This window comes from Hemitrygon akajei, chromosome 24 (assembly GCF_048418815.1).
Source record: "Hemitrygon akajei chromosome 24, sHemAka1.3, whole genome shotgun sequence".
NCBI lineage: Eukaryota > Metazoa > Chordata > Chondrichthyes > Myliobatiformes > Dasyatidae > Hemitrygon > Hemitrygon akajei.
Genome location: NC_133147.1, coordinates 16,325,880 through 16,351,116, shown reverse-complemented (window position 1 = coordinate 16,351,116; position 25,237 = coordinate 16,325,880). Strand labels below are relative to the sequence as shown.

Below are 25,237 nucleotides of genomic sequence, written 5' to 3'. Positions count from 1 at the left end.
GCCTGGGTGGTGAGGATCTCTGATGATGGAAGCACCTTTCCAATGACAGCGTTTCATGAAGATGTTCTCAGTGGTTGGGAGGACTTTACCCATGACGCACTGGGCCAAATCCACTACCTTTTGCAGGATTATCCATTCAAGGCCATTCATGTTTGCCTTCCAGGCTGTGAGGCAGCCAGTCAATACACTCTCCACTACACATCTATAGATGTTGAGAAACTAAAATGTCCACAGAAAGTGGCCCAGTCCATCACTGGCAAACACCCTCCCCACCACTGAGTGCGTGTACATGGAGTGCTGTCTCGAGAAAGCACATCCATCATCAAAGACACCCCACCAGCCAGGCCACGCTCTCTCCTTTCTACTGTCACCAGGCAGGAGGTACAGAAGCCTTCAGTCCCCACCACCAGCTCCAGAAACTGTTATTATCCTATAACCAGACTCCTGACCTGGCATGGATAACTTCAATAAACTCTACGACCTACAGACTCAATTCCAAGAACTCTTTACAACCCACGTTCTCAGTAACACTTATATTTGCACAGTTTGTCTTCTTTTGCACAAAGGCTGCTTTGTCAGCCTTTATGTACAGTTTTCATAGAATTCTGTTGTGTTTCTTTGCATCTTGTAAGTGCCTACAAGGAAATGAATCTCAACTGTAACACGCGTGTACTTGGATAATAAATTTACTTTGAAATTTGAGAGTGGGACCCACTGAGACACAGCAGGCAGCCGACGACCTCAGGGCTTCTGCACTCCACAACGGGGAAGCCGAGCAGAAGGCCTTTACCGAGACAAAGCAGGAAAGGGTGACAGAGTTGGAAGGGGCAGGTAAGAGAAGGTCGAAGCATCTAGAAAACCTGTTACTGTACCATGAAATTCCTGGTACCCCTTGCCATTACTTGCAACACGCACAAAATGCTGGAGGACCTCAGCAGGTCAGGCAGTGTCTACGGAAATGAATAAACAGTCGACGTTTCGGGCCGAGACCCTTCGGCAGGACTGGGGAAAAGAAAAGCTGAGGAGTAGATTTAAAAGGTCGGGGAGGGGAGAGAGAATCAGAAGGTGATTGGTGCAACTGGGAGGGGGGGAGGGATGAAGTAAAGAGCTGGGAAGTTGATCGGTGAAAGAGATATGGGGCTTCAGAAAGGGGAGTCCGATAGGTGAGTACAGAAAGCCGTAGAAGACAGGAGAGGAGAGGCACCAGATGGGCAGGCAAGGAGATGAGGTGAACGTGGGAAAAAGGGATGGGGAATGCCGAAGGAGAAGTGAGGGGGGGCATTCCGGAAGTTTGAGAAATCCATGGTCATGCCATCAGGTTGGAGGCTACCCAGGAGCCTCTCCCCTCCCCCACCTTTTAAATCGACCTCTCGTCTTTTTTTTCTCCAGTCCTGCCGAAGAGTTCTTGGCCCGAAATGTCGACTGTACTTTCTCCCCCACCCCCACCATGGATGCTGCCTGGCCTGCTGAGTCCCTCCAGCATTTTGCGTGTGTTGCTGGGATTTTCCCTTGGTGGTAATCTCTTACTTGCTGAGTATATGAAGATAAGCAAACAAGAACCGCTCCCACCCTTCAGCTAAAACCGTTCTGCAGTTGATAAGACTGCTCACGAATTTACATATCACACATTCGTCCCTTCGTGGAGGAAGGATCAGCTATATTTGGCAGATACATTCACATGGATTAGGAATTTGCTGTGCGTGTTGGCAGACTACTGAACGTTACCACCCAATTCTGTTCATTCAAATTACGGGCGGTGCAGTAGCAAAGCAGTTAGCGTAAGACTTTACAGCGCCGGTGATCAGAGTTCAATTCCTGCTGCTGTCTGTAAAGAGCGCGTACACTCTCCCCCTGACTGCGTATAGACTTCCTCCCGCAGGGTTAGGGTTAGTAAGTTCGTGGGCACGCTATAACAGTGCCAGAAGCGTGGCATCACTCGCAGGCTGCCCTCAGCGTATATCGGTCTGCGCTGGCCGTTAACGCGGATGACACGTTTCACCTGCATGTTTCACTGTATATGTGACAAACCAGCCTCCAACCTGATGGCATGAACATCGATTTCTCAAACTTCCGGTAATGCCCCCCCCACCATTTCCCATCCCCTTTCCCTCTCTCACCTCATCTCCTTGCCTAACCCATCACCTCCATCTGGTGCTCCTCACCTCCCCCTTTCTTCCGCTTCTATCGGACTCCCCCTTCTCTAGCCCTGTAACTCTTTCACCAATCAACTTCCCAGCTCTTATTTCACCCCTCCCCGCTCCCAGTTTCACCTCTCAGCTTGTGTTTCTCTCTTCCCTCCCCCCACCTTATAAACCTACTCCTCAGCCTTTTTTCCCTCCGGTCCAGCCCAAGGGTCTCGGCCTGATACATGGACGCACACAAAATGCTGGTGGAATGCAAGGCACCTGGGCAGCCTCCAATCTGATGGCATGAACATTGATTTCTCTAACTTCCGTTAATGCCCCTCCTCCCCTTCTTACCCCATCCCTGATTTATTTATTCCCCCTCCCTTTTTTTCCTCTCTCTGACCATCACTCCTTGTCTGCGCTCCATCTCCCTCTGGTGCTCCCCCCTCCCCCTTTCTTTCTCCCGCGGCCTCCCGTCCCACGATCCCTTCCCTTCTCCAGCTCTGTATCCCTTTTGCCAATCACCTTTCCGGCTCTCAGCCTCACCCCACCCCCTCCTATCATTTCGCATTTCCCCCTCCTACTTTCAAACCTCTTACTAAATTTTCTTTCAGTTAGTCCTGATGAAGGGTCTCCGCCCGAAACGTCGACAGTGCTTCTCCCTCTAGATGCTGCCTGGCCTGCTGTGTTCCACCGGCATTTTGCGTGTGTTGCTTGAATTTCCAGCATCTGCAGATTTCCTCGTGTTTGCGTGCTGAAACATGGACTGTTTATTTCTCTCCATAGATGCTGCCTGGCTGCCGAGTTCCTCCAGCATCTATTCTCGATTTCCAGCACAAGCTTTTTTAAATTTTTTTTTAATTTATTGAGTTACAGAGTGGAATAGCCCCGCAACCCCAGACTTAATCCTAGTCTAATCACGGGACAATTTACAATGACCAATTAACCTACCAACCGGTAGTCCCGCAGAAGGGTTTTGGCCCTAAACGTCAACTGTTTACTGTTTTCCATAGATGCTGACTGGCCCGTTGAGATCCTCCAGCATTTTGTGTGTGTTGCCAACCGGTAGATCTTCGGACTGTGGGCGGAAACCCACACGGTCACGGGAAGAGAGCACAAACTCCTTACAGGCAGCCGCAGGAACTGAACCCGGTTCGCCTGCTGTTCTAACCACTATGCTACCCTGCCCCCTGTATTGAAAACATTTCCATCTTATTCAACCATGCATCTGTAATAATGTCGTCGTCGTCCCCCCCTTTTCCAACCAGGAGTTTGAATCAAAAAAATATGCCCTCCTCCTGTGCCACAGGGCAATTCATCCTAATTTCCATCCCCCGCCACTCCGTGTATAACTATTTTTCCTAACCCCGCCAACATTCTTGCTCTTTCCCCACAAGCAATCTGCTGGAGGAACAGGAGCAGCGCCTGTGCGGTTGGGAAGGGACTGCCGACTCTTCGGGTCCGGCCGCCGCAGCGGGACGCAGACGTGCCCCAGAACCGCAAGAGTTCCTTTCCGCGCAATGGGTTAAATTTTAAGGTACACGGGCGCGTCAGTGGCTGAATTACGGAGGGGTTGCAGCCGCTTGCCATGTGTCCGGTCCCTCGGCCGCATCGCCCTCTTCCTCCCGCAACCCGCAAGGTCACCCCTGTTCTGCGGAGACCGCACTGGCTCCCGGTTTCCCTGCGCCTCGCCGGGCAGGAAAATGCCGCAGCGGCTTTGACCTCCGGGGCGAAAGAAAGAAGACCGGTTTCAAACTTCCGACCGGCAAACGCACACCTTTCCGTTCCTCAGTCCGCGGCGGGCGCCGTCGTGTCATTTGGTGCAGAGACCCAACTTAAATAAAAAGAAGCGCACACTCATAGAGCTCCCCCTCCCCGCAGCGTTAACACCGAGAGCGCCGCTTCAAATCCAAGCGCGTCCCGCTTCGTGAGGGTAGGCAGTTCTCACTTACCCCGAGTGGAGATCCATTGTGGCCGGGCGCAGGTCGGACCAGCTCTCCCCGCCGTCCCGCGCCCTTCTGACACACAAACCCCCCCCCACCCCCCATTAACACAGGATCGATGGACCGCCCGCAAAAAAAAAACCCCCACACTTCAATGAAATCTCATCAACAACCCCCTCTCAGCTGGGTTAGCGGCTCTCGCCTCATCAACATCTGACCCCCCCCCCCCCAACTCTACCCCCGCCCCCAAAAATAAAAGCACCGCCGCTTCAGCGCCGGATGGATGACGGCAACAACACCATCACCGGCTCCGGGAGCTTTACAATTCAACAGTATTTAGCGTCAAATGGTTCAGATCAATACGAGAGCTGATGAGACGAGGAGGAATTTCCTCAGCGCCTAAAGAAACTCATCTCTGATTCCTCCACAGATTCACCAGCTTCGCCAGAAGGCGGTGAATCTGTGGAATTCGTTGCCACGGAGGGCCGTGGGGGCCAAGTCACTGGGTATATTTAAAGCAGAGGTTATTGATTAGCAAGGTGTCAATAGGTTAGTGGGAGAAGGCAAGAGAGATAATAAATCTGCCTTGATGGAATCCAGAAGCAGACTTGATGGGCCAAATGGCCTAATTCTGCGACCATGTCGTACGGTCTTAAAACAAACCCGGCAGGGACAATCTCTCCCGGTAACTAAAGTCACAATGCTACCAGCAGCACATTAGCAAAGCGGTTGTCACAACGCTTTACGGTACAGCCGACCCCAGTTCGGTTCCTGACGCTACCTGTAAGGAGTTTGTTACGTGGTTCTTCCGGTTTCCTCACACGATCCAAAGACGTAGGTAGGTTGGTAGGTTAATTGGTCATTGTAAATTGTCCGGTGATTGGGCTAGGGTTAAATCGGGGGTTGTTGGGCAGTGAGGCTTAAAGGGCCGGAAAGGCCTATTCCCAGCTGTATCTCAGTAAATAAAATAAGATCTCTAATCTACAGAACCTCACAATCCACCTCGCTATGATCTTGCACCTTTTTGTCCTATGCTCAATTCTCACTAGCCAGGTTTGCTACCAGTAGCAGAGGGCCTTTAAGATTCAACATCAATGGTTTAGAATGCAGAATGTCCCCAGTCTTGGGAGAGAGGGGGTGGGGGAGAGGGAGAGAGAGAACACGCACACACTATGCTCGAGATTCTAGCATCTGCACAATCTCTTGTGTTTCTGATAACTCAAGAGTTCCCTTACCAAGCTCTCGGCTCTGGAATGCCCTCCCTAAATCTCTTCACCTCTCTCTCTCTCTCTCTCCTCCATTTGCTCTTTAGAAACCTCTCTTGCCCTGGATTTCAGTTACCTGTCTATAACATTTGAGTGGCAGGGTGGAGATACGTCTCTACCAAAGGAGGTGTCAGGCACTGCTTCCCTCTGCTAGCCTGTAGGTCACCCTTGGGCAAGGTGTAGCACCTGCTTAGCACCCACCCCCCCCCCCCCACCCGATCAGGGTCACGTGAAGTCAAGGGAGCAAGTGGTGGATGGCCGTATGAGCAGCTGGTGCATATCACAAGTCCTGGTTATGTAACCACTGACAATCTCTGAAGAGTATTGATAATGGCTGGGGTCACCCGTCTGGTAAAGTCATTGCCAGGAACGTGGCAATGGCAAACTACTTCTGTAGAAAGTTTTTGCCAAGAACAATCATGGCCAGGATCTCTTACATCATATGACATGGCACACGATGATGTCATAGGACATGGAACATAATGATGATGTCATATGACACAGCACATAATGATGGCAATATCTTGATTGAAACACTCCTTGTGGTTCTGTTGCATTAAAAGATGTTTATATAACTTAAAAGATAAAGAAAAGTCACAGAAAAGTACAGCACAGAAAGCCCTTCAGCCCATCTAGTCCACGCCAAACTATTTACACTGCCTATGCCCATCAACTTGCACCAGGAGCATCGCCCTCCATACCCCGACCATCCACGTATCTATCCAAACTTCTCTTCAACATTGAAATTGAGTTGCATGTTCCACACTCTCACAACCCTGAGCAAAGAAGTATCCCCCTCACGTTCCCCTTAAACTTTTCACCTTTCACCCTTAACCCATGACCTCTAGTTGTAGTCCCATCCAACCTCAGTGGAAAAAGCCTGCTTGCATTTACTCTACCTACACCCCTCATAATTTTGTACACCCCTGCCAAATCTTTCCTCAATCTTCTACGTTCCAAGGAATAAAGTCCTAACTTTTTCCAGCTTTCCTTATAACTCAGGTCCTCCAGAGCCGGCAAGCCTCGGCAACTAACATTGTGCAGAGTTTTCCAGCTCCCTTTCAAGCTTGACGTAAATCCGGGGTCTGAATTTCAGATAAATGACAAAGCTGGTGCAGCTTGTTCAGCCTCAGACCTCCAGCATCCCCAAGTTCAATCCTAACATTGGGTGCAAACTATTTGGAATTTGCACTTTCTCCCTGTGGCTGCGTGGATTTTCTCTGCGTGGTGCTCCAATTTCCTCCCACATTCCAAAGACCGTTAATTGGTCAGGTGGACGTAAGTGGGCGGTGTGGGTTCATTGGGCTGTAAAGGCCTGTTACTGTACTGCGTCTCTAAATTACACTAAACAACAAAGATTTTGCTCCCTGAATACTCTTGGGTGTATTTTATGGATTTGGGGTTGCTGGTCATGAGAATCACCATGAAATTTACCAATCATGCACCATTTATTTTTAAACATCCACATTTGCTATTTCAATTCATAATTCAAGTCAGAATAACCGTGCCAAGATTAAGGAAGGCATTTATGTTGGTCCACAAATCAAACAGGTCAACGACAGGCGATTCTAGTGGGACCGGAGGAAATTGCATGGAAGGTATTCAAGGATGTTGGCAACTACAGAGCACCAAACTATGTGCAGCTGGTTGACAACATGCTTCAAGCAAACAAAACCGTGAAGTGCAACATGTCACTAAAGATTCATTTTCTGTATTCCCATTTAGACTTCTTCCCTGCAAATCTTGGCGCTGTCTGTGGTGAAAGGTTTCATCAAGACATTGTGGCCATGGAGAAATGGTATCAGGGCAAATGGAATCCATCAATGCTGGCTGATTATTGTTGGACACTTAAGTGAGAAGCCTCAGGCACTGAGTACAAATGAAAATCATCAACAAAACTTTTTTAGCTTAGCTCAACTATTGCAAAGTGTCAGCACTGTTACACAATTAAACACATTATGTTCAATAAAAGTTAATTTTTTGTTTCTCCCAATTCCTACACGATACAAGTAGTCTGAAATTACATTTGTGTTCAGCTTCAAGCTATCACAACACAGAAAAGATTCTGAGGAAGCAATGTTTACGAAAAAATTTGTTGTCCGGTGTAATTGTCTGGCTTGAATTGGACATCATGTCCAGTGAGTGACAGAATCTGAGAGGATGGGGAATTCATGAGTGTGTGGGAGGAATGATGATAAATAGCAAAGGAAAAGTATTGTTCTGTGAGTCAGCATGGACTCGATGGGCCAAATAGCTTCCTTCTATGTCACAGGAAAATTAAGTAAAAAAAAAACAACCAAAATCTTGCAACTTCATCTCATTAACCTGCTCTATATCCAATCACTGAGGTGAGATTTTGCTGGAGTCCTTAGCGTCCATTGCCTCAAAAGGTTCAAAGGCTCATTTATTATCAATGTATGTATGAAGTACACAACTCCAAGATTCGTCTTCTCCAGATAGCCAAGAAACAAAGAAAACCACGGAGTTGTTCAAAGAAAAACATCAGCACAAAAAGAGACAAATCTCGCATACGGCAAAACAATCATCAACCACCCAATCCGCGCAAAATAAAAAGGCAAATCACATCAAACGCCAAACCTCCAACACCCTCCCTCACACAAAAAAAACGACCTCACCAAATGACAAGAGCATCAGACCCCACTCCCTCGCACCAACAGATCGTGCCAAACTGCAACAAGAACATCAGACCCCAAACTCACAATACCCTCCCTATGTGGAATGCCTCTGACAAAAGTTAGGCACTGACACTGTGCCCAAAGCCTGTCTTGCCCCCTGTCCCAGCGAACACACGTTCTTGTTAACTGCATTTCCAAGTGCTTTAGTCCCACCACACCCCTTCCTAATGTTGGATTAGGGCATGAAATAGTTTCTTTTTTTTTTGGTCTTATATAATCACCTATATATGTGTAATTGCTGAGAGATTTTTCCAGGAATTGTACAGCTGCTTCTGAATTTTTCTAGACGTTCCTTTGTTTTACTGCAGCAGTTGAAAGGCCTCTTGGACCTGGCTATTTTATGGGTTAGTTGCTAGCACTGGAATGTTAGTCAGGGTGAGCTTTTCTCGAAGTCGACTATTTGTTTGCTCTAAAGTAACACACACAAAACGCTGGAGGAACTCAGCAGGTCAGGTAGCATCCATGGAAATGAATAAATAGTCAACGTTTCAAGCTGAGACCCTTCTTCAGGACCGGTGGGGAAGGGGGACGATGCCAGAATTAAAAGGTGGGGAGAAGGGAAGGAGGACAGCAGGAAAGTGATAAGTGAAGCCAAGTGGGTGGGAAAGGTCGAGGGCTGAAGAGGAGGGAATCTGATAGGAGAGGAGATTGGACCATAGAAGAAAGGAAGGAGGAGGGGACCCGGGGGAGGTGATAGGCAGGTGAGAAGAGGTAAGAGGCCAGAGTGGGAAATAGAGGGGAAGAGAGAGACGGATTTTTTTTTACCGGAAGGAGAAATTGATAATCGTGACATCAGGTTGGAGGCTACCCAGATGGAATATAAGGCGTTGTCCCTCCACCCTGAGGGTGGCCTCATCTTGGCACAAGACGTGGATCATGGATCAAGACGTCAGAATGAGAATGGGAATGGGAATTAAAATGTTTGGCCACACCGGGAAGATCCACTTTTGGGGGATGAAGCAAAGGAGCTCGATGAAGTGCTCCCTCCAATTTACGACGGGTCACCCGTAGAGGAGGCCACCTCGGGAGTGCCAGCCATGGCAGACGACCCCAGCAGATTCACAGGTGAAGTGTGACCTCACTTGGAAGGACCGTTTAAGGCCCTGAGTGAAGGTGAGGCGAGGGGGGGGAGGTAAATTCTGCATTTCTTAGTTTTTTCTTCTTGGAACAGCTGTAACCACCAATTCTAAACATTTCATTCCTGGCCTTCAAACCTGCAAAAACACCAGGATCCAACACTAACAGCACAGAGATTAGAAGGACCACATCTGTCATCACCACCCTGGCTGACGTAAGGTGAGTCAACCTACTGGGAGCCAAATCGTCCTGATACAGTTCGGGACCTCGCCAGGAGAAGGGTGGTGTTGGGGAATTTCCTTTGTTGGCCATCTTTACCTAAACAGGAATTAGGAAACGCAAATCGCTATAAATACAAATGGGAAGAAAAGCCTACGCATCATTCACACTTTGTCGTCATGTGGACTAACGTTGGGAATGGTGTGCCAATTTATACATTGCAAGGACCACAATCTTGGGTTGGGAAGCTTGCGTGCCTCAATGACCCAGAGAGCTACGTTGGCTGGAGTCAGGGCTTCATGCTTGCTAGGGTCACCCATGCCAAAGAGGTCAAAGGGTAGAGGCCAGACTAAGAGTGGTCCACCGGTCCTCCAGGTTCGGGGGCTCAGCTCAGGGCTAACAACCCTGACTGGTCAAACAAAATTGTTACGGAAACAGCAATGAAGAATCCTTCTAAATCTGAGTGTGAAGGTATTCCTGAGTCTCCACAGGCGACTTGCTTGATTAACAGTAGTGACAACCGAGAGGAAGCTACTGACACGATGAGGGAAGCCGTGAACACTGCCAGAGACGGAGGACCTTCATTGCTGCCCTAAATGCCAGCGGCGTAAGGGTAAGTCAGTAAGAGCCTACTTCCAAGCACAGCTCTGTTGCCTGACCAGGACCCTGGGAAAGATTTCCCTTTTCTCCTTCGACGTGACATAATCGGATTATTTGCTTCCATTTGAGAGATCTGCCAGGGACATGGTTCAGGTCTCACCTAGTGACAGCTGCGGAGTCTCACGCCAGACCGGCCGTCAAAAGCCTGGGATGGGAGCTGAAGCCAAAGCCCCCTCTCTACGCGCACGCATGAGATAAAGATTGAAGACGGTCTTGATTTGCCACAGGCACATCGAAACGCCAAAGCATACCGTGCAATGAGTCATCGTGCCAGCGACCAACGCAGTCCGAGGGTTGTGCAGAGGGCAGCCCCACGCTTCCGGCGCCAGCAGTGATCGCCCGCAACTTACTAACCCGTGGCCAAGTGGTTAAGGCTTTGGGCTGGCGACCTGAAGGTCATTAGTTCGAGCCTCCGCCGAGGCAGTGTTGTGTGTCCTTGAGCAAGACACTTAACCACACACCGCTCCTGCACGTTTATAGCCCAGTGACGGCGGTTGGCGCAGTATGGACAAGACAAGAACACTAACCCATACATCTTTGGACTGTGGGAGGAAACTGGAGCGCCCACAGGGAACCCATGCAGTCACAGGGAGAACATACAAACTCCTTACAGGCAGCAGCGGGAACTGAACCCCAATCACAAACGCTGGTGCTGTGAAGTATTGTGCTATTGCTATGCTACTGTGCCACACACACACACACACGCACACTCACACTCACTCTTCCATTCTAGACACAGGGTAATCCGCAAATTATTTCCTCCTACTCGGTTCGTTAATTTTCACTTCCGCTCCCCCCCCCCCCCCACCCCACACACACAGAAGATGACGACGGGCACGGAGCACTGGGCAAGTATCAGCAGTCATTTCACTGTCAGCCTTGGCCTTCACCAAGGGCTGCTGACTTCACGAGCAGCTCTGCTTGCAAACCTTCACTGCTGTAACGCATTAGATTGTGGTGCAGGCAGGATTGTCGGGGAGGGAGTCACAATGGGAAAACCAGAAGCGAGGGATTACTCTGCAGGAATTCATTTATCTCCACACATCTGTGGGCTTCTTCCAGGGAGACAGGCAGAGAGGGTGAGGTGCAGGAGAGAGGGAGGGGGAGTGATGCTGGGGGAGGGAGAGTGGTGCGGGGGGGGAATGATGTGAGACAGGGAGGGAGAGTGGTGTGAGAGGGAGGGGGAGTGGTGTGGGAGAGGGAGGGGGAGTGGTGAGGAAGTGGGAGGGAGAGTGGTGCGGGGGGAGAATGATGTGAGACAGGGAGGGAGAGTGGTGTGAGAGGGAGGGGGAGTGGTGTGGGAGAGGGAGGGGGAGTGGTGAGGAAGTGGGAGGGAGAGTGGTGCAAGACAGGGCGGGAGAGTGGTGCGGCAGAGGGAGGGAGAGTGGTGTGGGGGGGAGTGATGTGAGACAGGGAGGGAGAGTGGTGTGGGAGGGGGAGGGGGAGTGGTATGAGACAGGGAGGGGGAGTGGTGCGAGACAGGGAGGGAGAGTGGTGAGGAAGAGGGAGGGGGAGTGGTGTGGGAGGGGGAGGGGGAGTGGTGCAAGAGAGAGATGTGAGAGAGAGAGAGAAGAGTTGAGAGTGTGGTGGGGGGGGTGAGAGAGAGAGAGAGTGAGAGATTAAGAAAGGAAAAAAAAACATGGGTATGGCTTATGTCAGGACCTGCTTAGTTCCGGGAAAAGGGAGAGATTACAGGTTAATGAAAGGAGATTACTGTCCCAAAAGTGGGGTGTGAGTTCCTATCCCATTCCCAGACGCAAACAACATTTTCTTTCTGAAGGCCAGAAGCCAAAGGCAGGAAATATCGTCCCCCTGTGCCAACTCATCAGCCACTCGTGAGAGCAGCTCCGGGTCCTGTTACCATTTTCAGAGTGAACGAAGTGGAGCGTGCACTCCGACTGCCTCTGGTTACCGGAGCGGCTTGTCGGGTGAATCCAAATGGAACCCCCCCCCACCCCCCGAGGAAATTGGTAGAATTATAAATCACTGCTGGTGGCTACAAGGCAATTCCTTTTTACCCCCTTCTCTACCGCCAACCCCGCCTCTTCCTGAACTGGCATATACACAATAAAAGGCAGGAACAAGTCCAAGAATCATTGAAGGAGATGAATACACGTGGGATATTCATTTCCATTAGCCAGGAGACCGAATATCAGTACAGGGAGGTTATAGTACAATGTCATTAAATATTTGTTAAACTGTGCGCAGTTCCAGTAGCCATACCTTGGGAAGGACGGTACTGGAGACAGTTCAGCAGCACTTGGTATAGAAGGCCACAGGTCAAATGCTGGGAGATGAGATCAGTGTAATAATAATTGATAGCCAGTCTTGTACACCGTGGGCAGTAGAGGTGTTTCCAGGCTATACGTACCGTTCTAACTGGCTGCATCACCGTCTGGTATTGGGGGTGGGGGGTTGGGGACTGTGCAGGATCAAAATAAGCTGCAAGGGATTTGTAAACTCAGACAGCTCCATCACGGGCCCTGGCCTCTGCAGTATCCAGGACATCTTCAAGGAACGACGTCTCAAAGAAGGCAGCACCCATCATTTAGGATGCCCATGCCCCAAGTCATGCCTTGTTCTTGTTGTTACAATCAAGAAAGAGGTACAGAAGCCTGAAGGCACACACTCAACGATTCAGGAACGGCTTCTTCCCTTCTACCATCCCAATTTCTGAATGGACGTTCAAACCATGAAACATAGAATCAGAATCAGAATCAGACTTTAATCGCCAAGTACCTGTGCACATGCAAGGAATTTACTTCCGGCAGATGTTGTCTCTCTGCTCATAACAATAATAATGATAAATATAAATGAAAATATAGATTATCCATACAGGTAGTGCAATCCAAGTACGGTAATAGTTAGCCGACAGTTCATTACAGGCCCTTTCAGGCTACAATGCTGTGCCGACCACGTAACCTACTCTGGAAACTGCCTGGAATCACCCTACCGCCTAGCCCTCTATTTTTCTAAGGCCCCACATACCTATCTAAGAGACTCTTAAAAGACCCAATTGCATCCACCTCTACCACTGTCACTGGCAGTGCATTCCACTCACCCACCACCCTCTGTGTGAAAAACTTACCTCTGACATCCCCTCTGTACCTACCTCCGAGCACCTTAAATCCACATCCCCTCATGTAGCCATTTCAGCCCTGGGGAACAACCTCTGGCTATCCACACAATCAATGCCTCAACACTACCTCGCTACTTTTCCATTTCTATTTTTGCACTGCTTATTTAATTTTACTACTTAATATATATTCTTACTGCAATTCATGTTTTTCTCTATGATTATGTACTGCATTGTACAGCTGCCGCAAAGGTAACAAGTTTCATGACGTATGCCGGTGATACTAAACCTGATCTTGACTCTCTAGCACACTATGAATCCAACTCCCCAATAATGTACCCTCATCTCCAAATGTTAAAGCAGCCTCTTGCACTATCCTTACATCCTAATACCTCTACCCTTTATCCCTAGTCTACTGATCTCCACAGATGCCACTGGTACAGGAGCCAGCTTGCCCTGGGGAAGCCGCGATGGGGAACGTGACGAGTACGTACAGAGAGACAGACAGTTAATAAAAGTAATCTGATCAATTCCTTACTTACTTATATTATTTTTTCCCTTCTTTTTGCATTTGCACAGTTTGTTATATTTTGCACACTGGTTGAACGCCCTAGTTGTGCGGTCTTTGATTCTGTGATTGATGTTTTTCGATAGATTTGTTGAGATTTCGACAGATTTTAGAGGACTTGTCCTGGACCCAGCACGTAAATGCAATTGCGAAGAAAGCACAGCAGCGCCTCTATTTCGTTAGGAGCCTGCATAGGTTCGACATGACATCTAAAACTTTGACATACTTTGACAGATGGGTGGTGGGAGAGTGTCTCGACTGTCTGCATTACGGCCTGGTATGGGAAGACCAGTGCCTTTGAACGGAAACTCCTACACAAGGTAGTGGATTCAGCCCAGCACATCACAGGTAAAGCCCTCCCAACCATTGAGCACATCTTCATGAAATGCTATTGTAGGAAAGCGGCAGCCATCATCAGAGATCCCCACCACCCAGGCCATGCTCTCTTTATGCTGCTGCCATCTGGTAGAAGGTACAATAGCCTCAGGACTCGCACCACCAGGTTCAAGACAGATACTGCCTCTCAACCATCAGGGTCTTGAATAAAAGAGGATAACTACACCCACTTGCCCAACCATTGAGACGTTCCCACAGCCAGTTGTCTCACTTTAACGACTCTTTATCTTTTTTATCTCAAGTTCACTTTACTTATTGCTATTTACTTATATTTGCATTTGCACAGTTTGTTGTCTTCTGCACTCTGGTTGATCGTTCATGACCCTGTTATAGTTACTATTCTATAGATTTGCTGAGTATGCCTGCAGGAAAATGAATCTCAGGGTTGTATATGGTGACATAGATGTATTTTGATAATAAAATTTACTTTCAAAGGCCAACAACGAGAGTTATCAGCTCTGTTCACCCTCCTCCCCAACCTGCTGAGCACGGGGTATTTTCCATATTCATTTCAAATTTCCATCGTCTGTGTATTTTTTTTTGGTTTATGAAAATTTATCAGTTGCTTCCAGTTTGATATTTGTAAATGCATACAAAATGCTGGGGGGACTCAGCAGATCAGGCAGTGTCTATGGAGGGGAATAAGCAGTCGGCTTTCTGGGTTGAGACCCTTCATCAGGACTGCAGAGGAAGAGGGCTGGAGCCATGATTAAAAAAAAAGGTGAGGGGAAGGGAGGACAAAAAGTATAGGTGTTAGGTGGACCCTGTATGGCCAGGTGGAGATACATCTCCAGCAAAGGAGGTGTAAGGCGCTCCTTCCCTCCGCTAGCCTGCAGGTCACCCTTGGGCAAGGTGTAGCACCGGCTTAGCCCCCGATCAGGGTCGTGAAAGCCATTTTTTAAAATTTTTTGTTATTACAAAATCCTTTATTACAAATATCGGTGCTATAAAATATATACAAAACAGTGGCAAACACAATTACTTCACTACAAATAGACAATAGACATTACACCAAAATGTTGCCATCTCTATCCACGATGGCATTTACACCCCGCGGAGCCCAACGGTCTCGAAACTCCTCTAAGGTCGCTGTGGACTGCGCGTGTTCTTTTTCAATATTTACCTGGGCACAAACATACCCTCTAAACATTGCGAGGCAGTCTGCTGGGGGAGATCCTCCCGCCACCCGTTTCCAAGACCCTCGGATGGCGGATGGGAGCAGGTGGTGGATGGTCGTATGAGCATCTGGTGCACATCACAAGTCCTGGTTATGCGACCACCGACACCAGGCAGACAATCTCTGAAGAGTACTGACAATGGCTGGGCTACCCGTCTTTTAAAGACACTGCCCGGAAGAAGGCAACGGCAAACCACTTTTGTAGTAAAAAAATTTGCCAAGAACAATCGCAGTCATGGAAAGACCATGATCACCATGTCACACGACACATAATGAAGCTAGGTAAAGCCAGGCGAGGTGGAAAGCGGGTGGTTGGTGGAGAGATAAGTAAGAAGCTGGGAGGTGGTAGGTGGAAGAGACAAAGGGCTGAAGAAGGAGGAATCTGATAGGAGAGGGTAGTAGACCATGGAATAAATGGAAGGAGGTGGGGAAATAGAGGGAGGTGTTGGGCAGGTTGGAAGGGTGGGGGAGAGGGTATTTTTGACAGTGAGTACCCATAGGAATGGACTAGGAAGCTGAAAGTACAATTATGAGTTCAGCAGCAGGAAAATTAGGATGGGCAGGTAATACAAAAAGGCTAAGTCATTCTGCAGCACCTTCTACGTCTCATGTCAGTCCAACCCAACACGCAATACAACCAGAAATCTGCACCACGGTTTCTGCAGTGAGGCTCAATCCCACAATCCTGCGATTCAGAGTTCAAGGTAAATTTATTATCGAGGTATGTGTATGTGCGCTACCTTGAGATTCATTTACTTGCAGGCACTCGCGGTAGAACAGAGAAATACAACAGAATCAATGAAAAACTACACACAAGGCTTTCTTGGGGCAGCGCTCCTTATAGGCGAGCTCGGAGGTGGTAAGCCACACCCGTCGGCCGATTCTGAAACCCCGGAGCAGCCCTCTCTTCCATTTTCCGGTGGTCCTCAAGATCTCTGGAAGTTGACAGCTGATCAGAGCGCCTCGGTCTGGGGTAATCGCACAGCCGGATGCAAAGCTCCAGTTCAGAGAATGGAACATCAGTAACATTGTCAACATGGAAATATCCCTTTGCTTTACATTCATTATTGATTGGGTTATGAACACACAAATGCTGTGCATTAGTCTTGTTCCACTTGTCGGCCAATTGTGCTTTCATCTGTCCGCAGCTCAATCACGGTAAATTCCCGAGCAGCAAGCTTGCCCTCTTGGGCTTCACCCAGGCAGCCTTTCATCTTGCGCGCGTCCACGGTGACTGAGCACTACTCCATTATGACAAACTCGATTCCCCGATCGCCGGCACCTGCACACGAAAGCACTGGGCAATACTCCGGTGATTGGGCGCCGCGACGCCATCACAGTTCGGGGCGTTCCGGAGTTCAGTTCCGGCGCTGTTCTGTTGGGAGTCTCTGATCAGCATCCCCGTGGCACGCATAGGGTTTCCCCCCGGTGCTCTGGTTTCCTCCCACCGTCCAAAGGACATTTCAGGAGGGGTAATCGGTCACCGCAAATTGTTTTGTGATTAGGCTAGGGTTACTTGGGAACAACATGGCTTGAATGGCTGGAAGAGACTTCCAAAATTAAATAAATGACTGGTGGCAGTATGGTAGCGTAGCAGTTCACAGGCGATAAGTTCAGGGTTCAATTCCCAACACCGCGAGATCCTTTTATTAAACCTTAAGATTCTGTCAGGCATTGGCTGGGTAGCTGTCTCTCCCTTGCTGGGAAACCAATAAATAGTGGGCCCGGTGTCACAAGTGGGCTGCCCGTTTTAAACCGGTACTGACGGGGGATTAATTCCCTCAGTTTCAGGTTATGGGAATGGACAGGAAAGCGGAGCTTGGGTCAGTGCTCAGGCACGGGCGGGGGCTTGGTTGGAACTGGAGTTAATGCATCCCGTGGTTGGGTAACCTATGCCAGCAACCACAGTCTCTCAGTAAGGCACTGGCTGTTTGGAATAGCAGGGAGAATATTCTTCACTCACTGAGTATGACCTTTGCAGTTCTCAATAAAACACAGGTGCCTTGGTACAGTCACCAAATATATTGAAGCCAAAAGAATTTGTAGACTTCCTAAGACGTCAACTAGACAGCGGGATGGAGATACATCTCTACCAAAGGAGGTGTAAGGTGCTCCGTCCCTCCGCTAGCCTGCAGGTCACCCTTGGGCAAGGTGTAGCACCCGCTTAGCCCCCTGATCAGGGTGACGAGAAGCCATGGTGCAGTTGGAGCACCTCACAAGTCCTGGTTAATACAACCACTGATGCCAGGCAGACAACCTCGGAAGAGTATTGTCATGGCTGGGGTCACCCATCTTGTAAAGACACTGTCCAGAAGAAGGCAATGGCAAACCACTTCTGTTGGAAAATCTGCCAAGAACAATCATGGTCAAAGACTGTGGTCACCCACATCGTATGACATGGCACAAAATGATGTTGGCGATCGATATGTCAAGAAGTTAGCTCTTGGTAGAAGAAGATTGAGATACAAGATCATCTACGATCTTAATAAATGAAGGAACAGGTATTAGGGGGTTCAATTACCGACCATAGCCACCATTTGCAAGGGTTCTCAACCTTTTTTATGCCATGGACCCCTACCATTAACTAAAGGTTGAGAACCCGTGATTTAGAGATTCAGCAAGGAACAGGTGATTCTGGCCCAAAAAGCCACATCGGTCAGCAACCCACCTATTTAACCTTAACCTAATCACAGGAAAATTTACAAAGGCCAATTAACCTACCAACTAGTACGCCTTTGGACTGTGGGAGGAAACCGGAGCACCCGGAGGAAACCCACACGGTCACGGCGAGAACGCACAAACTCCTTCTAAGCAACGGCAGAATTGAAATCTGAATTCCAGAAAACCCCAAGCTGTAATAGCTTCACGCTCTATCTTAACTTTCTTATCTCTGCTTACTTATGTACTATATACATAATATGTGGTCTGGCCAACTTAACGCAAAAATAAGTCGGTTGTTTTAGGTTCTTTTCTCAGGAAATAGTTTAGTAAAAATCTTGGCTTTGGGAGCCAAGGATAAGGGTTTGGCCCCCTTTTTCCTGAGAATGGCCTTGCTCTAGAGAGGAATCTCACCTCTGGCAGGAAAAATTTCAATTTACCCTTTAATTTTCGCTTGTTTTTTTTTTGTTGCTGTTTGCCCATGGGGGAGGGGAAGTTTGATATTTTTCTTTGAACGGGTTCCATGTTTCTCTTTGTCTTATGGCCATCTGTGGAGAAGACGAATCTCGGGGTTGAACATTGCATACGTACTTTGATAATAAATGTACTTTGAAGCAACTTAATTGCCCTTGCAGACCGAGCAAGTGTAGAACACCCAGTGCATCGAATCTGCGCAACTATTCTTTGCCAGCAACGGCAGAGACAAAACTATATTTCCGTGTTCTGCTGGCATTAATTCTTGAACCAAATATTTCCTCAGATGTGAAGCAAATTGAGCTTAAAACCAGGGAACAGAGATTCCCAGAAAACTGGTACAATGCCTGTACGGACAGGTACTGGATAATTATTTGTTTTGTGTGCAGATGGAATGCTACTTTCTGAGGCAATTTTGAACTTGCCCTCCGGCTCTGCTGCTAACAGCGGGTTAGCGTTGGCAGAAGCTTTGTGGAGAGACAGACAACAGAGTTCTTTATTCATTGTGACGGGCGGATGTTTGAGTGGCACCAGCGTCTCTGCCAAACCTGGATAGGTACCTGGACGCCAGAGAGTGGACTTAACCGCAGCTCAGACTGATTTCCAGCCACTGCTCTCTTTCAGCACTGAATTCACACCGTGAAGGTCTTCAAATCCATTTCTCAAATGAGAAGGTTCAGTGAGGTGGGGGGGGGGGTGGTTTGATCAATGTCCGGTGAGGATCAATCTCATTCAATTCAGGAGTTAAAGAGTTAACTTTGTGGAGGAGAGGCTGCAACAATTTAGCCATAACCCCTCGAGTGACCTGGCTATACTTTCAAGTTGATTAAAAGCTTTGACGGGAGAGAGAAAAAAGTACTGCATCAGTCTAGAGTTCAGAACAAGCAAACGTAACTTTCAACTCGGTGCCCAGCATTTTGGGTGATATTGAGAGCAGCTACAGTACTGTGTAAAAGTCTTCGGCACATACACAGAGCGAGGGTGCCTCAGACTTTTGCACAGGACTGTGTTTGTCAATGTGGAGCGGAGAGCAAATGTGCAAATCTGGCGAGAGCAAAGGACGCTGGGAATGGTGAGGGTGGAGTGCTGTGGGACAGGTGGCAGAGGAGGAGGGTCGGGGTGACGGGGGCAACGTTCCCTCTAAGGTGTGTGCGCGTGCACACATCGCTTGCTACTGGGGCTCAAGGGAATTTAAATTGCGCACAAAAGGTCGAAACCCTCTACCTCACTGGCATGTTCAGTATATTTCACAATCGTACACTATTACATTTTCTGATTTCTGATGCGGACGGTGCTGACAACGTGGCGTTTGCAATGATTTGTCTGCAGATCTTAGAACTGGCTTACTTACGCTGTTTTTAGTGAAAAAAAATTATTCAATGTGCACGTTATTGTGTTTGGGCAAAAAATTGCACAGCTCAAGATTTTTGCACACACTGGTCATTACAAGTTAGTGGGAACATTGGGGAGGGCAGCATAGGTGCAAACACACGCAGCCCCGAGACATGAGGCAAGGTCATTTGATTCCAAACGACTGGTTTATTGATCATTACAGAATGCTTCTCTGGTGCTTCCCTCTCCCTTCCCCTTTTCCCAACCATGATTCCCCTCTCCCTGCCCCCTTCCCACTCTCAGTCCACAATAGAGACCCATATCAGAATCAGGTTTATCATCACTCACAGATATCATGTTTTTTTTGTGTGGCAGCAGTACAGTGAAATACATAAAATTACTACAGTACCGTGCAAATGCCCTGGGTGCCCTAGCTAGCTATATATATGTTGCTAAGACTTTTACACAGTACTGTCTTCCCCAGAGAGGAGTGGAAACCTGGAGTGGTCTTCGTAACAGAGGGCTTTCACGGAGGTGAATGGCACGTAAACAGACCCTATGGCAAACCATATCGATGCCAGTATTTCTATCCATCTGCTCTAGTCCCATTTGAGCACAGTAGATCTACATCCTTCTCAGCCTTGTCTCTCCAAGTGCCTGAACAAATGTCTCTTCAGTACCCATCTGACCAATTAACCTGTACGCACATTCTAAAGAGGAATGCAGGAGGAGACCGGAGCACCCGGAGGAAATCCACACGGTAACAGGGGAGAACGTACTCTTTACCCACAGAGGTGGGAATTGAACCCAGACTGATGATGCTGTAATAGTGTTACACTATCCGCTTAGCTGCTGTGCCCCCACCCCCTCATGGGTCGATAGAAGGGGGCTTCTGCATTCACCACACAACTTCTTACATCTCCCAGGCGAAGATCCTTTCTCTCCCGTCTTTGGCGTTTCTGTAGTGCTAGGTTTTTACGGGATGTGGTTGCCCGCCCCGGGCCCTAAACCACCTCCTTTCCCAAGCCGACCTTGGGACCATCGATGTCAGAGGTTAGATAGGCACGTGGATGAGAGAAAAGTCGAGAGCTAAGTGGGAGGGAAGGGTTAGATGGATATCAGATTAAATTGTCAACATAGCATCGTGGGCAAAGGGTCTGTATTGCTCCAAGGTGGGGGGGGGGGGGGGGGGGGGGGTGTGTGTGTGTGTGTGTGTGTGTGTGTGTGTGTGTGTGTGTGTGTGTGTGTGTGTGTGTGTGTGTGTGTGTGTGTGTGTGTGTGTGTGTGTGTGTGTGTGTGTGTGTGTGTGTGTGGTGTAAACCCCCAGTCTCTTTTGCTCTGGGGAATAAAAGGGTTAATGCATGAGGAGTGTTTGATGACCCTGGGTCTGTACTCAATGCAGTTTAGAAGAACAGGGGAAGGGGAGAGGATATCTCATTGAAACCCAGACAGAGTGGACATGGAGAAGATGTTTTCAATAGCGGTCACGTCTACGACCAGAGGCCACGCTCAGGATACAAGGATGTCACTTCAGAACAGGGAGGAGGGGGAATTTCTTGAGCCAGAGAGTGGTGAATCTGTGGAATACATTGCCACAGGCGGCAGTGGAGGCCATGTTATTGGGTGCATTTAAAACCAATAGGTTGATCAGCTCCTGATTAGTAAGACGTCACAGGTTACAGGGAGAAGGCAGGAGAATGGGGTTGAGAAGGAAAATAAATCAGACATTATCGAATGGTGAAGCTGACTTGATGGACCGAATGGCCTAATTCTGCTCTTAAAACGAGCTCAGCTTAGACCATTTCTCCCCATAAATAAACTCCCCAATCCAGGCAATCTCGCAATCTACCTCACTGTGATTTTGCACCTTAGCGTTTATCTGGCCTGCATTTTCTCTGTGGCTGTTACATTTCATTCTGCATTCTGCTATTGGTTTACCTTGTACTGCTGGGTAATGATTTGATCTGTATAAACAGCACCTCAGTACATATGGCAATAATAAACCAATTCTAATTATATTTCTCTGCAGACCTTCCAGTGTGATCACATGCTGTAAGTGACCCCTGGCCTGTTGAGGTTAAGAGTCAATTAATCACTTTAAAACCCCAGACAGATGGATTATTTGTAGTTAAAATTATTAGGGTCAAGGACGTTGTAGGTGGTACAGATCATTTAATGTCTGAACAGCAAGGGGGAATATAACCATCTCCCTCTGCTCCTGATCCAGCACAACACATCACAGGAACGAACCTCTCCTTTGTAGACTAAAGCCTGATTTACACTTCTGTGTCAAATTTACACTGTAGGTACCACGTACCCACGTCGTAGGGTGATGTGCACCTCCCCAAAAAAGTAACTCACGCATTGCGGCGACACAGACCGCAACAACTGTGAATGGTCCACTTGGTAGCATCGCATTTCCGGTAGCTTCTTCTCCGCCACGTCTGTAGGCTGTGCGTACACCGATGCGAAATAAATGGTTGGAGACGGTGAACCAAATGGTCAAATCTAGCTGCCAACATCCGAAAATATTCGAAATGCATTTCCTCGTCCATGTCTCTTACGAAGAAACTCAACACAGTGGCATAGAAACCCCACCGCCAACTAGTGTTTTGGCGGTGAATTGCAGAGCGACGCAGACACACCAACATACGCAGAAGTATAAATCAGGCCTATGGCGTAGGCTGCGGTGTAGCCTGTACGCAGAAGTATAGATCAGCCTTTAGGGAATACATTTTTCTCTGCCTCAGTAAAAGTCCCTGTCTACCCTCGACATTCCCTCTTCTCCCACCTCCCATCGGGCAGAAGACACAAAAGCCCAAAGACGGGAAAGGTCTGCAGGTGCTGGAAATCCAAAGCAACACACACACACAAACACGCTGGAGGAACTCAGCAGGCCAGGCAGCATCTGTGGAAAAGAGTGAACAGTCGGCGTTTCTTCAGGACCGAGGAGGAGTCGTGAAGCGGGTCAAAATCCTACAAAAGCCCAAAAGTGCACATCAGCAGGCTCAAGGACAGCTTCTACCCCGCTGTTATCAGACTCCTGATCGGACCTCTTGTACAATAAGACAGGCTCTTGGCCTCACAATCTACCTCGTTACGATCTTGCACCTTATCATTTACCTGCAACGTTGACCCCTCAGTGTTCTAGCTCACCGTGGAATAATTTGATCTGTATGAACGGTATGCAAGACAAGCTCCAAGTCTGACAATAACAGCCAATTCCACTACCAACTGACCAAAATCTCCTTTCATCTCTCCTTGCTTCTCCTTGTCACTATACGAGGGGTGATTGATATGTTCATGGCCTAAGGTAGAAGGAGATGAGTTATACAGCTCTCGTTACATGCACACACAGGTCAACTCTTTGAGTGATTATGCAGAGAGTTTGAAGTTAATAACTCATCTCCTTCTACCTTAGGCCATGAACTTATCAATCACCCCGATGAGTTATTAACTTCAAACTTTCGGCATAATCACTCAAAGAGTTGACCTGTATGTGCATGTAACGAGAGCTGTATAACTCATCTCCTTCTACCTTAGTCCACGAACTTATCAATCACCCACCTGTGGACACTTTCTGGAGGTCCAAGATCTGTATGCTCCGCGACCGCTGGACTAAGTGTGTAAATGTAGGCGGGGACTATGTTGAAAAATAAATGCGCTAGGTTTTCTAAAATTCACTCCTTCTACCTTAGGCCACGAGCATATCAATCACCCCTCGTCTGCTGCTGAACCCGCGCACAGTGAAGCGTCACACTTTGTGGAAGGCCTGCATTCTCCTGTCACCGCATTCCCTTCAAAAACAACCCAGATTTAATCTCGCATAATGAAAAGAAAGGCAGTAATGCAACGGCACTGGCCACATCTCTCCACGCCTGAAGGAAGGAGACTTCGAGAATGCACAACGCTTTCATTCTTTTGGCTGAAGTACGGATGAACTGAAGGGGGCAAACAGCAGCCTTTCAGATCGGTGAATGCAATGTCTTGTCTTTTTGAACAGCAGCAGCAGTCGCCCCCATTGTAGCTGTGTTAATGTTTAGACTGGCCTTGGCCGACGGACAGGGAGTCAGCGGTAAATGTAGCTGAAGCCAAGAAAAAGCCGAAGCTGGGGCGGCGTGGTTTCGCAGCCGTTGGCGCAATTGTTTTGCAGCGCCGGTGATGACTGATTGCGGTTCGATCCCCGCCACCGTCCGTAACAAGGTCTCTACGTTCTTCCCCTGACCACGCGGGCTTCCTCGCACATTCCAAAGATGTGGGGTTAGGGTTAGAAACAGACTTATTATCAGTGACATGGCAAAGGGTTAAGTACGCAGTAAACAACCCGAGATTCGCCTTCCCACAGACGGCCACGAAAGAAAAAGAAACACCGTGGAACCCGTTCAAAGACAAGCATCAACCCCCCCCCCCCCACCCTCCAATCACGCAAACGGCAACCAAAAACGAGCAAAAAACACAGAATGTAAAACACCAAGAGTCCAGGCATGTTCAGTTCAACCTAGCACTTTGATGTTTGTAACCTGCAGGCCGCCCTGATTAAAATCGCGCAAAACAGCAGCAAATAAAAGGAGTTTATCAGAAACAGATCGTAACAGAGTCCCATCCACAAACCGCGTCGGTTAAACCTTGCCCAAGACCCAGGACTCCAGCACCATCCTCTGACAACATCGAGGAAAAGAGAGACCATTCAAACGCCGGGAGCTTCCTCCACATCATGAAATGCAGTGCTTTGCGCCAACAGTACAACAGTAAAATATACTAAAAGTTTTAAGAAGTGCTGCGTGTATAAGTAGGGCAAAAATAGTGAGGTAGTGTTCATGGGTTCCTTGTCCATTCAGAAACCGGATGATGGAGGGAAGAAGCTGTTCCTAAAAAGCAGCAAGGAGAAGAGTGCTCTGGGTGGTGAGGGTCCTTAATGAGGGGATGCCGCCTTTTTGAAGATCAAAACTGTGAGTACGCTCTGGTTGAGCTGGCTCCGCGATGTTTACTCCACTCTCCGCGGTACAGGGGCTGGGACAGCGCTCTGCGCCAGGGGCTCCGCGGTGAGTATCTGCTCGCTCCGCGTTGCTTTGGTCTGCCGTGTGATGAACTGAGGCTGAGGCTCCGGAGGTCTACGGACTCACTTTCCTTCCGAATGCTGTTGCTTGTTTTTAATCGTTTGCACAGTTAGTTTTTTTCCCCCTTTCTCTGCGCATTGGGTGTTGGTCTTTTTTTTTTGAGAAATTGAATTCTTTTGGGTTTCTTGTCTTGCAGCTGCCGGTAAGGAGACATATCTCAAGGTTGTATCATTTATACATACAGCCAGCTCTCCTTATCCGTGAGGGATTGGTTCCAGGACCCCTCGCGGATACCAAAAAACACGGATGCTCAAGTCCCTTATTCAACCTGTCTCAATGCTGTGGACATTAGGACCCAGCGGAACCCCAGACTTTATTTAACCTGCCTTGGTGCGGTGGATATTAGGACCCAGCGGCGGAGCTCTGATTCCGCAGTGTTTCTGTTCACAAAAATAATCACGATTGAAAATAAAGCGGAAATAATAAAGTGATCAGAAAGAGGTGAAACACTAT

At 48.4% G+C, this 25,237-nt stretch overlaps 1 protein-coding gene across 7 annotated transcripts in view; it reads right to left on the bottom strand.

Annotated features, from left to right (window-relative positions):
• Positions 1 to 25,237, bottom strand: part of luzp1 (leucine zipper protein 1) — a 178,625-nt gene that overhangs the window by 67,684 nt on the left and 85,704 nt on the right. Inside the window, exon 1 of one of the 7 annotated variants that reach the window (XM_073028396.1) lies at positions 4,079 to 4,132. The exons of the other annotated variants lie outside the window; for them this stretch is intronic. The gene's annotated coding sequence lies outside the window, so the exon portion shown is untranslated. Of the gene's footprint in view, positions 1 to 4,078; positions 4,133 to 25,237 lie in introns of those variants that run through there. 7 annotated transcript variants of the gene reach the window in all.